The following is a 6,000-nucleotide window of genomic DNA, read 5'->3' as shown; positions in this document are numbered from 1 at the left end:
AGTTTCGATGGGGTTTTGCAGCTGCAGCTGCAGGTGTGCTTATATTCGATTAAGACAGGAGCGGTTCTCCCTGGACATTGTTCGTTGATTTGGAATATTTGAAAATAATCAGGCAATAAGACACTGAAGTTAACCCAATCGATACTTGCATATACATATATATGTAAGCAAGAGGACATGCCACTCGAACTCTACACATCTCCCCTACATTTGCACATTTCTGCCACCCCAACTCCAACCCCTGCCACAAAGCAAACACAACTTGAAACATCCCAGGCCCCAGCCCCCACCCTCCATTTGCAGTTGAGTGAAATGCAAATAGAAAAGCATTTATGGCATTTTGTCGTTAGATGTGTGGAAACTATTTGCCTTGGCACGACAGCCACAAACGGCAGCAGGACAATAGAGAGAAGACAATTGCAACAGAGACAGCGATGGAGTCAGGGCAAGAGATACAGAGATGCAGACAGGAGGAGGAGTAGTAGTAAAGGGAAAACTAATACACATTCAGACAAAAGTAAATCAATCAATCCTGGAATTAACTAATTGCGTAAAGCAATATTTATGAATAATTAATGAGCTCATAATGCAGACACGACAGACAGCAGCGTCACAGTGGCAGGGAAGAGAGGGAAGAGCTTTGTGGTTTGGTTATCCTTTAAGCATTAAAGAGAGAGATAAAGAGAAAGAGAGAGAGAGAGAGAGAGAGTGAGAGAGAGGGAGAGGGAGTAAGCGGTGTATGGAGGGAGGGCTCCGGTAAGCTACAGACCTTGCGGTCGTTTTGGGGGCTTATTAAGTGGGTCCCTTGCTCCCGAGTGGTTGATGGATGCAAAACTTTGAAACTATGAATATTAGTTGCCTGGTTTATGTAAAATTCTATGAATTTTTAATTGGTAGGGGGGGATAGATAGTGAGTGGAGCTCTTTGTAATTTACTGAACATTTGCATAAATCACAAAACAACACAGCGAAGAGATATGATACATACCTGTGCATGTGTGTGTGTCATATTCTTGGTACCTCAATGACCTGCAGGCGCATTAATTTATAGCAAAAATGCATGTAAATTACCTCGCGGCGATACCCCGTCTCCCTGCAGCCCTGGCCCGCATGAAATGCAACCCTGTAGATAAGTCGCAGCGCCGCGAAAGAGAAGAGAAACGACAGAAAACGAGAGAGAGAGCGAGAGCAAGTGGAAGAGGAAGGGTGCGTTTACATTTAATAAATTCAACGGCAAGCGCGCAAATAATTCATAAATTTACCCCCAAAAATATACAAAAAACGAGAAGGGACGTGGAGACGCTTCTTACGCGTCACAACTTTTATACCCGGCACTCAGTACAACATCTGCACCTTAGCGGTTATTTGTCAAATTTTAAATTAATTCTTCATCTGTACATCTACAACACTTCTCACACCAACACGCTCCGTTAGCTCGCCGAGCTTCCCTAGACCCACACACTGCAGACTCGCGTCAGAGGCAGAGGCAGCGACCGCACACAAAAAATAAAAACAAATATAACCTGCGGGACGGCGTGGGTTTAGCCACCGCCAATAAATTTCAATAAATTTTCCTTCATTGTCGCTATAATAATGATACAATCGGATCCCAATTTGGTTTTTTTGTATCTTAAAAACTGTAGTTTTGGGAGGTTTTCGCCCTTTTGCGGAGGCGGAAAGGGGGCGTGGCTCATTTTTGAAATACACTGGTTTCAGTGTGAGCATATAGCAGTCTGGATGCAAAATTTGGTGGCTCTAGCTCATATAGTCTCTGAGTACTAGGCGCTCATCAGGACGGACAGACGGACAGAAGGACGGACATGGCTCTATCGACTCGTCTATTGATGCTGATCAAGAATATATATACTTTATGGGGTCGGAAACACTTCCTTCTGTGCGTTACATACAACCGTTATTCACACAAATACAATATACTCTATTTACTCTTCGAGTACCGGGTATAAAAATCAGAAACAATACAATAAAAGCTGCTGCAACAAAAGGAGGCAACGGAGAGGGAGAGCGAATGAGTGCCTCGACCAAAATCCAGTGACCGTAAAGAGTGAGGGAACGGGGAGTACCCGCAGCCACATGCGTGAGTAAAATATTTGCACATTTTTAACTGAATATTAATTTATGTTATTTTCAGCGGTTCGGCATACGTTTTTTTTTGTTGTTTTACTTTAATTTTTACGAGCTTTATTTCACTCTGCTGTGGCCCCACAACTGCCAAAAATGGAAATTATTTTGTTTATTCTTTATTCTTGATAAATGTATTTCTCTCTTCTTTTTTTTTATTCAAGGGAAAAACTGTTGCTATTTTATTGGGTTGTTTTGCAGCCAGCCTAAAGGGTATTGTGTGGTTACAAGTTACATAAGCTCTCGAAGAGATTAAGCACTGAAAGTGGACAGTAGACCTGCGAAATTTAGTTGTGGGCTGGTAATCTATAGCCCCCAGGTCTGTGCGCCTGTGCCTTTGTAGTTACATATGCTTTGAGCCAAAGATTTGTGATCGTATTACAAGTCCTATTTTGTACTGGGATGTACTGTTATGTATATGCTTAAAGTTTGTCTATATAATTGCACAGCTTTTCCCTCACACACAGCCTCCCCATAAATATTATGCTCATGATCATTACTCATAAAAATCTTTGTATACTTTTTCTAGAGTAAATAGAGTAACCCCGCCGCGACTCTACACTCTCTCTCTCTCTCTCTCTCTCTCGTTTCGTCTTTTGTCATTTGTTTTATTCGGTTGCAACAGCAGCTGTTGACACATATACAAATGCATATTGCAATGGTAGGGCGCGCGCGAGTTGCCGATTGCAGGTTTTCCCGCCCGTGTTTCCCCTTCTTTTATGTTCCTTTTGTTTTGTGGACCGTTTTTCAATTTGATTTTTTATTTTGCGCTCACATGCAATGCATTTAAATGCATATGGGAAGGCCAAAACGAGGTGAATGCCAACTAGACAGCCAGCATTTAAATTGCCAGCCTACGACGAATGCCAGTGCGAGGGAACAGACTCGTAATATGACGTAGACTGTAGCAAGGATTTCGACTCTGGAAAATGCCTTAAATAAATCTAGCCTAAATTGAAAATGCTTGAAATTGGGGAGAGGCAACCCGCACTCAGAAGGGGTGTAAAGGCTACTAAAGGGAAGGGCAGAGACATGCACAATTCCGCAGCAGACACAGACGCTGCATACTTTTAGGCGGGCTGCCAAAAATGTAACAACACAACGCTCCACTGCACGCCAAAGCATGGTCGAGGGGGAGAGGGAGGGAGAGACGGAGGCAGTGGCAGAGGAAGGAAGGACGTGCATTGACACGCGCCTGCATCTGCATGCAAAATAAAATCATGACAGAACCGACTGCAGCCAGACAGGAAGAAGCGTAAACAAATGGCAGGGACTAGGGCAGGAGCGGAGACAGGAAACTGTTCGGCCCGGGGGCGCTGGCGAACGTCTAACCCAATACAATATCATTATTTTCGGGACTACTCAGCCACCAGTTCCAGTCCCAATTCCCTGGTTCCTGGTCGAGTTCTGTCTGTTTAACATTTTTAAATCCTTGAACTTGACAGGCTGGACCCCCGGCCTCCAGAGGAAAGCCCCACAGGCAGACACGCAGGACACATTCAGGCACTTGACTTCTGCTACTTTGGTCGCTGTCATGGCCACAAGACTCTGGATTGGAAACCCCAAAACCTCCTACCAGGCAACCACTTCATCTGGTCTCTGGACTTTTTCCACTACCCTGTACATCCAGCTGCTCCCTGTCCCCCTGTCCTGCTCCCAGCTTAGTCGTTGCTGTTGCTCTTGTTTCTTAGCTTGTTTGGCTTTGTTTTTGCCTTGGACTTGAGCCAAAATATTATTTTATTATGCCAGAAGAAGTTATGTTGTCTCCGTCTTTGACTCTCTCTGTCTCTCTGTCTCTCCGTCTCTGGCTGTGTCCTTGTTGTTGGCCTTTCAGCACTGGGATTACAATATTCCTCACTGCATTTGCCCAACTTTGTGGGGCGTGTAGTGCCCTCAAAAGTAGCCACAATTTTTCGTCTGTATTTTTACAATTTCTTTTCTATTTAGTGCAGAGAGGGAGGGGGAGAGGGAGAGAGCGCTCCAGGCATAATATTTGAGTCGGAAATTGAACTGTTATTGGACATGAAATTATTTCTGCATAAATATGTGTGTCATCTGCCAGATTGAGAGCAAGAGCTCTTCTAGATTAAAGTTATGCAAGACACAACTCCTTTGCAGAGTTCTCATTAAGTAATCATCAGCTACGAGTATCCTTCCATTTCATCTCACAAATGGCTGCTGTCTTGTATTTTTTTTTTTTTTGCTGCAACATTTCTGCAAGTCGTTGCCTTTCATTTTATTTCATTTTCATTTCCGTTCCGTTCGGCTCGCTTCGAGTGGCACAAAGATTTGCATTGCGATTATGCCTGGACAGCATTAAAGTTTCTTCTTACATTCCTCTCCCTCTTGCCCTGTCTCTCTTGTCCCTTTCTCTTTTTAATAATTTTTTAATAAACAGCAGTGCAAACAAAGGAGCCAAGGTAATATTTAAGGCAAGTCGCAGCGAAAGTTACACTTTGATGGGTCAGAAATGGTGAAGAAATGATTCAGCATCAAAATTTTTGTCAGGGAAATTCAGCTGCTAATCGTACCAAAAATTCTCTAAAATTATCATCATAAATGGCCTATAATTCGTTACAATTTGTATTCCTTTTGAATGTCCCATTCATAATTATGTTGCCCTTTATGGTAAGTGTATAAACATGGAAAATATGCAAGCAACGCCAGAGGAGGTTCATGTTAATGACAGGACAAGCGAAGCGGGGAGCAGCAGATAACAGCTAAAGGGAAGTGCACAAAGAAGCAGACAGAGGCAGAGACAGAGGCAGAGAGAGTGTGAGAGAATAAGTGAAAAATGGCAAAGGCAGAATGCCATGCCAGGGCGGAAGGGCGTGGCATGTGGTGACCACGCATTACCGCAAATGAATGACCATTTCAGTTGCATGCAGGACGAAAGGAGAGGGCAAAGGAGAGAGAGAGAGAAAAACCAGAACTGACCGCAACAATGGACTTTGCTTCATTATGCACAAACACGGCAATAAATGTAAGGAGAGAGCAGCACACGAAGCATCAGGATAAACCAAGAAACATTGCTGCAACGAAATTGTTTATCATCCGAGCGGCAGGCTTGCCCCTTCAAAAGTTTCCCCAGATAATGAAATGTGACAGCAAAACTTGAGGAGCAGTTAGCCATGGGAGAGAGAGAGAGAGAGCATGGAAGATAATTATAAATGTATGTGATTATCACACAGCAATTGCAGATTCCATGAGAAGGAATGGGACTGCTCCTAATGGCGATGGCATCCCCATCCTGATGGTCAACCGTTCCGACACAAACCACAATGCCAGGGCACAGATCCCAGAGCCCTGGGCTCAGAGCCTCTCAGGCTAACGCAGATCCTGAAGCCTGGAAGCTGCCTCTCGCTCTCTTTATCTTCCTCTCTCTCTCTCTCTCTCTCTCTGTCTCTCTCTCTTTCTGTCGCTCGCTCGCAAATTTCGCACAGCGTCGCATATTTCAGTTGTCATTTTTGCTGTTTTGTCAGTTTTGCGTGTGCCACAAAAGGCGACGCTCTGCCCTGCGGCCTCCCCACACTCTCTTCCTCTCTGCCTCTCTGTCCATTGCAACGGCATTTCCGCTGGCAGGCAACGCAACTGCGGTGGCAACTGCCACAAACAATTTTGACATTGCCGTGCTGCAGAGTTGCGGAGTGCAAAACCCTGAGCCGAGCCGAGCTGAGCTCTGAGCTGTGCTGTGCTGTGCTGTGCTGCTACTGCCTCCAGTGCTCCGGACAGGATGTGCAAGGATATTGTGAAATCAACGTAATGGCGGGACATTAACATGCATGCTCCGAAAAAGCTCCACTCCACTCCACACCGCTCCGTCCGGGAAGGTGGCCAGATGCCGGCAGGTGCAGGCATCCAG

The sequence above is a fragment of the Drosophila guanche genome, unplaced genomic scaffold, assembly GCF_900245975.1.
Source record: "Drosophila guanche unplaced genomic scaffold, DGUA_6, whole genome shotgun sequence".
Taxonomy (NCBI): Eukaryota; Metazoa; Arthropoda; class Insecta; order Diptera; family Drosophilidae; genus Drosophila; species Drosophila guanche.
Note: the sequence above shows the minus strand (reverse complement) of the source record.